General features: G+C 44.7%; 1 protein-coding gene across 1 annotated transcript in view; it reads right to left on the bottom strand.

The window, feature by feature from the left end:
• LOC138268219 (FH1/FH2 domain-containing protein 1-like) overlaps positions 1–12,656 on the bottom strand; it is a 1,001,023-nt gene that overhangs the window by 889,700 nt on the left and 98,667 nt on the right. The window lies entirely within an intron of this gene.

Genomic DNA, 12,656 nt, shown 5'->3' with positions numbered 1-12,656 from the left:
TACCAACCCATACTGTATGTGAAAAGTTCCTCACAACAATTCATAGACTGTGGATATCTGGAAAAGGTAACTAGTTGCATGGCTGAAATGAGCCACACTTAGCATGAAAGGATTTTCAACCCGTAGCTTAAACTGATTGGTCTAACCACTACTTAAAAATATATATTGGTCAAAATGTGTATGATATCCAAATGTAGTGCACCGGAATATTGGCCACCAAGAAAAACACACACTGCGATTCAGAGTCCAGAACGAGATTGCACTGCTGTTATAAATGACCTCAAACGTGTATTGTTCATTTAAAAATAAACTTCAAAGCACTTTGCCCTTATTTGTCTAATGTTAAAACAGTATTTGAAGTCTGAGAATAAAAATTGTCACCATTTCAAAGTTGGTGTGCACAGATTTAAAGCACGCTATTTTCCTAAGACAAAACATCCTGAACATCCTGTTAATGGGCTTTCAAAACCCCTTTTGCTAAGGGCTGCCTCTAAAAACAAGCATTTGCAATGCAATCAGACTCGCGTTTGCTCGAGTTAGAGCTATTGGCGTTGTAAATCACTAACTGGACTTTTCTTGCCACATAAATTGAAAATGGAAAGTAAAACCGTTGACATACGCGAGCCCATTCAAAGCAGCACGTCCGCCATGAGCGGGAAGGAGAGACATAAAACGAAAAAGAAGTTTGCTCGCAGTCAAACGTATCGGTAAAACGTGCAATTATCCATGTTACAGGGTTGATGGCCAAGGCGGTAACAAAACCACCCTAAGAAGGGACAAACATAAAGCATTTACCAATGATATCACAGGATTTTTGAAAGGCAAGCCCACGAACGAGTGATAGTGCTAGGCATGCCGTGGGCCTGGTTAAAAGCTTACAGACACATTACAACAGGCCAGAGCGCTTGACCTGACAATTGCAATATATGTAGAAACTGCTGTATTCATCTAGCACAGAAGATGAATACAGCAGTTTAGCTTTTGTGGTCTATGAATAAGAAGGCTCTGTTCCTCTGCAACATGCTAGGCATCACTCAACAGCCAGGGGCTGGCAGCTTTACTGCAGGTACACTCTTTGCTCCTTGAGTACCAAGGCAGATATGCAGGTTGGTATTGAAACTTCGAAGGGTAAACAAAGGGAGCACAGGCTGAGTGTACCGTGACTTGCATTAGCTGTCTTTCTTCCCCCTCGGAAAACAGGTGTGAAGGCTCACAGGAAAGTCCGTCCTGACATCTCAGTCCAGGCCCAGCCCTCAAGTCATAAATATGGAACTGCTGATGAGTCCACAACAATAAACACAACCTTTTTATAAGGCTATTATAAAATACATTAGTGAAATGAAAACTTTTATTTTTTTCTGCTGGAGAAATCTATGCATTTATTTCGAAGCTTACAGCATATCAGAAAGGAAAAATAAGTTAGGTTACTTATCCTGAATAGGTGCTGTTAGGAAGGGAATGTGTTTCTGCTATTGCATTTAATGTAAATCTGTGGTATTTTACCCTTTTTAGGTCGAGCCTAGGCAGCATGCATTCGCTGTCTCTCGACATGTTGTAATCTAATTCTGTGGGCTTTCACCACCCCCATCACATGCCCATCACTTTCATTCGTTCCTTGGCCTGCCTTTCAAAATTCCTTTGGTTTCTTCGGTTAATGCTTTACTTTTGTCCCGCCTCTTGGCTGTTTTATTCCTGCCCTGGAGACTGACCCTTTTACATGGATTATTGCACGATCACCCATGTACGTTAGTGTTGGCGCACTCATTTTCTCTTTTGCCTTGGCATGTTTTGTTAGTTTCCTGCTCCGTAGCTGCAATGGTTCATTTCAGCTCTCTTGGCTCGTGACTGCGAAATGCTCAGCTGACGCCATTTGCCAATACTGTGTATGCAGTGTGAAAAAAACTTTAATTCATGATACGCTTTTAGAGCCCACTGACGGTCCCACTTACAGTATGTTGCTTCAGCCAGGGATTTATTTCATTTCAGACTTGGTTAGGCCGACACCTGTTTTTTCCTGTAAGACCGGTCCTTCGCTCCACTTACCACTATATCCTTATGACGGCTTCTAGAACTAAAAGGGAGGGCTCTATCCAAGGATGTGTCCATGCTCTGGCAAATTCAAAAACAAGAGGGTAGATATTAAAGGGAGGAAAGCAATCACATGGCCCCTTACATCTAAGACCATACACAAACAAATGTGACTGCTCAGGTAGAGAGATCCAAACAACTTTTTGGTTCTCTTTTCTTCTGTTATTTCAGGAACCTCTTTTGGAGGATCACTAATGCCTTTATTTGGCCACAAGGGGGGTAACTGCTTTTTATGGAAGGGGAAGCCTCACACATCTAATAGTGTCATGCTTCATCGGCTTCCTCGCTACACCCAGGCAGGACAGGGCCACCAGGGCAGGCTCAACCACCTGATAACTCAGCGCAAGAGGGAGTTCTTAATAAATAACTACTGCATAAAAACGGGGATCCAGACAAATATGCTAAAAATACCTTGTGTTAGCCCGGTGGTTCACCTTTAATAGTGGGGATCACAGGTATTGTTAAAAACAAAACAAGGTAATCTCGACCATTACGTGTCAAGTCACAACATATTACCAGATCTTGTTCATTTATGTAATTAAAAGGATTTCACACAGTAGTCATGTTCATTTCAATAGTTGGGAAACAATGCTCCATATCTCTTATACGGGTAGGCCCAGGCCCGTGGTGCACTATATTATGCATCGCAGATGTGCAGCTAAAGAGCGATGTTCCTTTTATTTGTAAATTGAGTGTGGCCAATGCCCTGAAATAGTTGGAAATTAAAGCTCTAGGTCAGCATCATATGCCAATGGAATCTTGCATGTGCCTATTCACACATGCACCTTACTGCGTCAAATAACGCGACACACTCGCCAATCCGAGATGAAGCACCCGGGAGGGTCTCCATACATTCCCATTCTTCCAGCCGTACGCGACAACATGCAAAAGAAATAGCAAGAGTGGAGGCACCCAACCTAACAGATAGGTCTAGGACCACGGACATACCAGGGAAGCTCTGTAGACATTACTCTACAAAAATGATACCCACATACTGTTTGCAAGTAACCCCAGTACTCACTACACCAAAAGGAGCACCGGTCCGTGTGACTTATTCCAAACCCTCGTTGTGCCGAACAACGGACCAAGCACTGAGGGACTTCGCTATTTCAATTGAAACCAAAGTCCAATAATTACGGTCAGCTGTGAACGAGTGGTTCAGATCAGCTGCCTCGTAGCACAAGTCATCTAACCGGGCGCTTACGAGTTAGTCTGGAAAAATGACACACTGTACGACATGGTGAGTCACCACAACACAACAGGCCACGCAGTTATTAAATCACTAAACTGTGAAATGAAGTTTGTTGCTAAGACAGTCAGACAATTCAGAAGAAACCGGCCGAGAGGCCCATATTTCACTGCTCAAAGCATAATATGTAGCAGCAAAATTGAAACGCAACAAAAGCTATAAAACGGCCTGCACCATGAGACCTATTCTAAACCACAAAGTCCGTGTGAAATGTATGCAGGAGCAGTGGGGTAATTATTCCCTCAAAAGCCACATAGCTACCCCACATAGGGTCCATGCATCTAAATATATTATATGCAAGGGAACCTCGACCAGGGGCCGGAAGAGGGATGAAATGTAGTAGCACCGCAGGTGACAAGGGGACCAAAATACCTCACATGCCATTTCAGGCTTTTTTTTCACTGCCCCCTCTCGACATAGGCCCTCATTCTGACCTTGGCGGGCGGCGGAGGCCGCCCGCCAAAGTCCCGCCGTCAGGTTACCGTTCCGCGGTCGAAAGACCGCGGCGGTAATTCTGACTTTCCCGCTGGGCTGGCGGGCGGTCGCCTTCAGACCGCCAGCCAGCCCAGCGGGAAAGAGGCTTCCACGATGAAGCCGGCTCGGAATCGAGCCGGCGGAGTGGAAGCTGTGCGACGGGTGCAGTTGCACCCGTCGCGTATTTCACTGTCTGCGCAGCAGACAGTGAAATACATGTAGGGGCCCTCTTACGGGGGCCCCTGCAATGCCCATGCCAGTGGCATGGGCACTGCAGGGGCCCCCAGGGGCCCCGCGACCCCCCCTACCGCCATCCGGATCTCGGCGGTCCGACTGCCGGGATCTGGATGGCGGTAGGGGGGGTCGGAATCCCCGCGGCGGTGCAGCAAGCTGCGCCGCCGCGGAGGATTCAATGGGCCCGCGGTACACTGGCGGGACCCCGCCAGTGGTGCCGGTCCGACCGCGGCTTTACCGCCGCGGTCGGAATCCCCATTGGAGCACCGCCGGCCTGTCGGCGGTGCTCCCGCGGTCCTCCGCCCTGGCGGTCAAAGACCGCCAGGGTCAGAATGACCACCATAGTGTCTTGTCAGTTTTGTTGCATCCCTTCTGCACCTAATGGTGCTCGATGTTCCACAATCCGTGTCTGAACTTTCCTCAAGGTCATGCCTATGTAAAGCAGATTGTGTGGACATCTAATTAAATAGACAACATTCTTTATTTTGCAGTTCATTAAGTGTTTGAGCTTCCATGGTGTCCTCAGTCCCACATCCACCTCCTTCAATCTTCCTGTGAAATAGCAGACACTGCTGCCACCGCAAGGGTAGTCCCACGATGGGGGAGGCATATTCCGGATGGTCAATTGGCTCCCTTGTGTTTTCTTTTTCCCGGGGCATGTACGTACCAGGAGGTCCTTAATATTTCTGGCTCTCTTGAACGAGTACATAGGTCTCTCTAGATCATGGGTACTCAGAATCTTTTTCCCTGGGACCAAAAATGTTGGTCTGTGATGTGACCGAGGGCCTCACTGATGCCAGCGGGGGCAGTTGGGCGGGGGCATATGCCCGTGAGGTGGATGTAGGGGAAGTGAAGCATATACATCTAGTGAGTGAATTTCAGAATTCGCCTTTAAATAAATGTTGGCCTGTTTATTTAACATCTTTTTAATATTTGTGCTGAGTCGAGAAAATAACAGTACAATGCTACTGCTGACCAGGGGGGCCACATGTAAAGGTCAGGAGGGCCGTATTCTGAGTATCAATGCTCTAGATCAAGGCCACCTGGCTGCAGGATCCTCCATCGTTTACTGATGATCTTTTGTAGTTTATTAAATAAAGGGCTAAAGATGGTTATACAAATTAATCTTTCTTTTTGTTCCTTTGCAAAAGGCAACAGCTGATCCCTATTATTGTTAAGTGCCCTTTTGTTTGCTTTTTTAATTAGCCTCCAGGGGTAGTTCTTTCCTAGGAGCTTCCCAGATACTTTTTTTAGCATGTGACTTGTACTTCATTACCTCAGAACAGTTCAGTCGTAACCAAAGGAATGGTAAGTTCTCCCTTAGTACCCGTGGGTGAAAACTGACAAATTTTAAGAGGCTATTCTGGTCTGTGGGTTTATAAAAGACCTCAGTTTCCAAAGCCCCCTCTTTTGTACTTACAATCAGATCTAGGAATGATATTTCTCCTCCACCCACCGTAGCTGTAAAGATTAAGAATGGATTCAATGCATTAAGCCATCCCACAAAGGATGCTGCTTTTTTCCCATGATCCTTTCCAAATGAGAAGAACGTCATCAAAGTAACATTTCCAGAGGCAGAAATTCTCTCTAAATGGATTAGAGTCATTTAAAACATATTCTGATTCAAAATCCTGCATATTCAAACATGCCAAGCTGGGGGCTAATGTGCTTCCCATCAAGGTCTTGTGTACCTGAAGGAAGAATTCAACATCAAATTAAAAAGAAAATTCTTGTAAGAGGAGGGTGTGCCAGATCCATTATAGATTCCTAACTAAGGTGAAATGTACTTCCATTCTGTTTCCCCCAGGACTGTGTCAATCACAGCTAGCGTGGCCTACTGTGGAATGTTTGTATACAGGGATGCCACGTCCAAGCTGATCAGCAATTCGCTGGACTCAAAGGACAGGCTTTGATGAGGTTAAGGACATCCTTTTTGTCCTGCAGGAAGGTAGGCATCTTTTTCACAAAGGGCCTTAAGAAAGAAAAAAAAAAGAAATATCGCAAAATTGTGACATAGGATCCAACAAAGAGCCGATCCCCCAGACTATAGGTCTACCTGGGGCGGGAATTTATCTTTGTGCACCTTAGGCAGAATAAAGAAGTAAGGCACCTTAGGTTGCTTCTAAGTTAGGAGATCTGCCTCATGTTTGGTGATCCAGTCATTATCCAGACCTGTCAAAACTAAGAAAGCAATTTCTTCTTGTCCATCAGGTGTTGGATCACAGGCCAGGCATTTATAATTGCACCTTTCATTTAAAAGTCTAAGCATTCTGCTCTATACATGTCTCTGGGGGAATTACCACTTCTCCCCCTTTATCTGCTGGTTTTATTACTATGGACTCCTCTGTATCCAATAATCGCATGGATCTCATTTTTTCATTGCTCATATTGCAGAAGTGGTTCAGAATCTCTCCTCTAAGGTTGTCAATGTCTCTGTGAACCCCCTTTTCAAAGGCCAATATCTCAGGTGGCATCTCAAAGGAAGGCAGTAAGAAACTGGACGAGGGCCGCATGCCCCTATTCTTCTCAAACTAGGGGCTCTGTCTGTCCTGAAAAAAACACTCAATCTGATCTTACGTAGGAACTCTGCTACTTCAGTCCTTAATTTAAACAAATCACACTTAGGCATAGGAACAAAGCCAAGACTTATTTAAAACCCTGGTTTCCACCTCACCCAAGGGTCGTTTGCTGAAGTTTATTACATTATCCTTTTGGTACTTTTAAGATCTGCTTATGCTGGGGATTACATCTTAGCTGATTCTGTTCTTGTGAGGTTTTCTTGTCCTGCCATGTAACTCCTCTTCTTTTTCCAACCCCTCTGCCCCAGCCTCTCTCTAAACAAGACAGATTGTTTCTGCCTCCCTAAATCAGCCATGGTACCACCAGAGCAAAGTTATTCCAAAGCCAGAGAGCGTGCCATAATTAGGTCCCAGCCCCAAGCATTGGTATCATGGTGTAGAGGAAACCCTTGAAAGCTTTGGGGGTTATGTAAACCTCGTCATCCCCACCTCTTCCCCCTCCTTTGGCGACCACTGCATCCCAGGTCATCATCCGTATCCAAAGAGGAGATCTCCTAGGGGAGATGTCTGAATTGGAGTAGGTATTTTGTACATAATCATCTTTTAAATAGGGGTATACGTTCTTTAAGGAAACATTTTATTACCCTTTTGGAACTTCTCAATTTTTTGTTGAGTTAGGCACTCTTTATCTTCTGCATTTATTTTGTTGGATTCCTCAAGCTTCTTCTGGCAACTTCAGCTATGTGTTAGACCTGCCAAGGTACATTTTGTCCTCCGGCTCAGTGGTCTCCCTTCATCATTTTTACTAAAGATCTGCAGATACTTCAGGCATCTTGGCAGCATCCAACACAGCACCAATGTCCCCTGTGGTCCCTGCATTACTTTGGAATATGTAATAAACACAGCAAACTGAAGCCACTTCTTGGAGCTCAGGGAGTGGCCCTTCAGCACACAGGCAAATTCCTTCTCTATAGTTTCCCCTGCATCAAAATCTTTAAAGCATGTGTCTTACAGAGTGAAACTGCATTTTAGAAGTACATTTGGATCCTCAATTTGCCTAACGACCGAAGCAAAGTAAAAGGTTGTACACAGACGACTTCAAGTAGCCAACATATAATTATGCTTAGAGCAGTGCTCACCAGTTATCTCTCCTTTGAGCAGAGCTCACAACTATTCCAGGTTAACTACTGTTGGGACCGGAATGCTCCCTCCATGCTATTAGAGGCTTGCATGCTTGCCCTGAGAGATTCCAGCTGTTGGTTATCTGGTATCCCGATTATTTGGCCCTGCATACTTGCCCATCAAACTAGCATGCTGCGGCTGTGCTTTTCATCATGGTTTTGTTTCTCAGTGTCTAGCAACTATGATTTGAGGGAGCACACCAAGCGCACTCTCTGGTGAACATGGGATTACTGTCAACGTCCTAGGTTATGTACTTTAAGCAGTGGTAGCAGCGTACTGTCTATCTGATTGACAGTACTGACCAGACCTCTTTTCTATTCAGAGATAATTGAGGTGCCTACAGGTCCCAACATGTAAAATTCCATTTGAATCCATTTAATTTTAATGTCCAGACCAAACATCCATATCCCCTTACGCGATTTGTATGATTGGTAAATGATGTCAGGACTATATATTGTTGGTCGATATGAATGCAGTAAACAGTGGGATTCATTTTGGATACCCCTGGTAAAACAAAAAAGACGGGGGTTGTGGTTCAGCATGCCCAGACTGTGGAAGTGTATTGCTAGCATTCTGGAGGTGACGTGTGTAACCACAGAAAATGAAGTGTTGAGAATGAAGAGATAGATGGCTGCCTTAGATATGCAACTGTGACCTGTTAGGAAAGGTGTCATGATTATCCTTTACTGAGGACTGCCACCTGGGATGATAGGGTGATGGAAAGCAGAGTCAGCAGATTCTGTTGTTAAGGAGATGGAATCTTCTAGGCAGGGCTGCCCCCTTTGTAGACGCCCCCTTTGTATCTACCCTGAATGCTACTACAGAAGGCTGATGATAGCTGGGTGTAGAGTCTTCACACTTCATTGTGCTTATGTTCTGGGCACTTCAGTTGGAGCTAGCACTGTCATTACCTGATGTGAGACTCATTACATTTGCCAAAGAATAAATCTGCATTGCAGAAGAGAAAAACTAAGAAAGGAACCACTACAAAATGGTTCATGGATAATGACAGTGGAATCAACCTTCCCTTTCAGGAAACTTTGTTTAAAGGTAGGATTCAAATAATTCTACTTGGTTTCAGTCCCAAGTCCTTGACAGACCAAGGGAAGGAGTGTTACACAGATTACTTAAGACTGCTGAGATCCAAGGCTGGTATCTTTGACAGCCAGTGACACAGAGGTGAGGTCACTTCACCTAAAGTCTGCAAATCTAGTAGGATAGCTGTGGTCTGCCTGTGAATGGGCGTCCTTAGAGAAGCCTAGCAGCTATCCTCGGACTGTGGGGCAGCCCAGAAGAAACTGTAGGGTGTAGCCAGTGCTGACCAGAGGCTAGAAAGGGAGGGGTTTTTACCTTAGGCTGGTTCTACCTCTCAATGTTTTGACTGAATAAAACCAATCCAATATGCAATATTTATATACTCTCGAATCACTTTTTGAAATTATAACCATCATGTTTATTTATGAGGTAACATCTATTCGTGTAATCTGCACTAGATTAGGGCATTCCTTCATCAATAAAGCCCTTAAAAACAAATAGTGTTGATTCCTTGAATGTGTTTATCCAGAGGAAAATGGGGCCTAGAAGTCACTAATAACGAATAAATAATTGTCTAGCTTCACAGGACCGATAGTTACTTTAGATGTACCACCACAAAGCAAGTTGTTGGAAGTACGCAAGTTACAGTCAGCCTATCTTCACTGCTGTAGGACAGGCCCACGCCATTTATGGTAAACGACTCCAACTCCCAGAGTTGTACTACAAACCCCTGCTTGCCCCAGAGTCCTGAGTAGGTTCTGATGAATATTTTTACTGTAGATCTCCCACAGTGCCTTTAGCTAAGAACATAGCTCGGACACTATCCCAAAGCAGAGTTTACATGCTAACCCTGGCTCAATATATCTCACAACTCCATCTGGTTAAAGACAGAGCTCAATCACATCACTATCCTTGAAAAAAAGGGAGGCTTAAACACCATCCCACGTCAGCTGTTTGCATTGTGATGTTCTTCAATCAACCCAGAGTGATAAACTAATGAGTTCGGTCTGTCATGAAACACTACTGGTATGCAGTGTAATTTAAGAAAATCTGATGTACACCAATATTTAACTAATTTCTCAATCATTATAAGAAACTTGGCTTTTAAGCCTTATAAATTGCTTGAATGCCTTTTGGGCACTGACAAGGATGAATGGGACTAAAACATCTTTGTGCCACACATAATGCTTTAAAGAAGTGACAAGAGTTATTTTTGTTATTTACTGCTCTGACAAGTTAGAGGCATGCCACTTGAACAGGTGTTGCCCATGTGACATACAGGATAAAAGGCCTTGGCAACTGGGATATTTTTATATCATTTTCCGTTATACATTTGTCTACTATGATTGATCTGGCGTAAAGCTTGCTCTATACACTTTACATTCAAGACAGGATTCAGAGCGTCCCCCAAGGTTCTCCTCCCGAACATCTGACAATATAAGGAAATACTGATGGACTAAGGAATCAAGAGAGAAAACAAATGTCTATAGGTTGCTCTAACCCTCAGGGAAATCGTTTAGTGTAGGACTTAGTGATGAATTGGTGAGAGATTAGAGAATGGCAGTTATTTAGAGATCTCGACCACTCCTATATCATCAATTGACCCAGAACCATGTATTCTTAACTACACTAGTGGCATAGTCAGCAGCAAAACAGACAGGGCATGCGTAGTGGGATCTTGCTGGCAGCAGGCAGTATAGCTGAAGTACAACTAGCAGTACGAATACTGTATGTTAGAAGACAACGTCTGCCCTAAGGTTGTCCCAGAGCTGACCTGCACAGCAAAGCCCATTTTGGGCCATTTTGATTTTAATGAACTGTTATATTAAACTGAACAACACTTGAATGAGTGGGCTCAAAACTAGCTTGATGAATATCGCATAGGAAACTCTGGGAAATAATCCAGGCAAACTACTAATCTGTTCAGGTGATTTGAATAATAAAATTGCATGAATGCCTTTTGAGCACTGTGAAGGATGAATTAGATCCTTGTGCCACATATAATGCTTTAAAGAAGTGACAAGAGTTATTTTTGTTATTTACTGCTCTGACAAGTTAGAGACATGTCACTTGAACGTGTGTTGTCCATGTGACATACAGGATAAAGGGCCTGCCTTGGCTATTGGGATGCGATTTGTTTTATTTCATATTCCATTATACATTTGTCTCCTGTGATTGATCTGGTCTAAAGCTTGCTCTATACACTTTACATTCAAGACAGGATTAAGAGCAACATCCAACTCTTGTTTCACATTAACCCCCCCCACACCCCCAAGGTTCTCCTCCCTAATAGCTGACAATATAAGGAAATATTGATGGACTAAGGAATCAAGAGAGAAAAGAAATGTCTATAGGTTGCTCTAACCCTCAGGGAAATCGTTTAGCTGATGACTTGGTGATGACGTAGTGAGAGACTAAAGAAGTGCACTTATTTAGAGATCTCAACCAATCCTATAACGTCATTTGACCAGGTACCACGTACTCTTAGGCAATTACTAGAGCTTCACAAATACCTTGTAGGCTGTATCTCTTAAAAACAGAAACCATACATCCAAGAACCAAAAGAATCAAAGTTTGATTAAGTATTAAAAAAAGAGTGAAGACTATTGAAATAGGTTGCTGGAAATGTGAAGTGGAAAGGATAACAGTTTATTTTAATTATATTCCTTTATAGCATAATCGTGACACAACCCAAGGGTGCCAGAATGTTTATATAACTGAAAACACTCACTATTTGAAAAACACTACAGAAGACCACACATGCAGCAGGAGTAGCAACCAGTTGGTTGCACAAGGCAGAAAGGGCTACTGGGCCACAGCTGAGCTGGTTGGGGTTATGTGCCTCTCTTGTCCTGATGTCCATGTTACTATGGCCCTGCAAATGGGACCAAGTATACCTCTTCTGCATTTTACTCTCAGGGTAGCAAAGGCAAGCAATTAAAGGCTTCTCTAGAATGCAGTGCAGGGGGCAAAGACTCAGAATTCGACAATCAAGCAACAGACACAACACTTCACTGTCTGACCCAGAGCTCGTCTTCAGAAAAGAGAAGTGCTTTAGTGTCACAGCACCACTAAATACTACACACACAAATAGGGTTCAGTATAAGGTTGAATATTCCCGTCTAGACATTCCTGCTAATCTTCCCACCACCTTTAATGTTCCCTTCCCAGTTACTATAGGCCCCCACTGTCTGATGTATAATGGGATAGCAGAACATAGGAAACTGCAGGCTCAGGTCTGTGTTCACTAAGCAATCATAATGTTTCAGTAACCCACATGTGAGTTTGTGTGATCTTGAGGAAAAATAATTCATGTTGGCAACATTATTTCCCTAATTGCAGACTATTATTTCTGTACAAGATACTGGGGGTGATTCCAACATTGGCGGGCGGCGGAGGCCGCCCGCCAATGTTCCCCCGACAAAATACCACTCCGCGGTCACAAGACCGCTGAGGGTATTTTGAGATTTGCCCTGGGCTGGCGGGCGGCCGCCAAAAGGCCGCCCGCCAGCCCAGGGCAAATCTACCTTCCCACGAGGACGCCAGCTCCGAATGGAGCCGGCGTAGTGGGAAGGTGCGACGGGTGCAGTTGCACCCGTCGCGTATTTCAGTGTCTGCTTTGCAGACACTGAAATACTTTGTGGGGCCCTCTTACGGGGGCCCCTGCAGTGCCCATGCCATTGGAATGGGCACTGCAGGGGCCCCCAGGGGCCCCGCGGCACCCCCTACCGCCATCCTGTTCCTGGCGGGAGACCCGCCAGGAACAGGATGGCGGTAGGGGGTGTCAGAATCCCCATGGCGGCGGAGCGCGCTCCGCCGCCATGGAGGATTCTCCGAGCAGCGGAAAGTCGGCGGGAGACCGCCGACTTTCCGTT

The sequence above is a fragment of the Pleurodeles waltl genome, chromosome 12 (assembly GCF_031143425.1).
Source record: "Pleurodeles waltl isolate 20211129_DDA chromosome 12, aPleWal1.hap1.20221129, whole genome shotgun sequence".
NCBI classification, from domain to species: Eukaryota; Metazoa; Chordata; class Amphibia; order Caudata; family Salamandridae; genus Pleurodeles; species Pleurodeles waltl.
The sequence above is the reverse complement of the archived record's forward strand: the minus strand, read 5'-3'. Positions and strand labels throughout refer to the sequence as shown.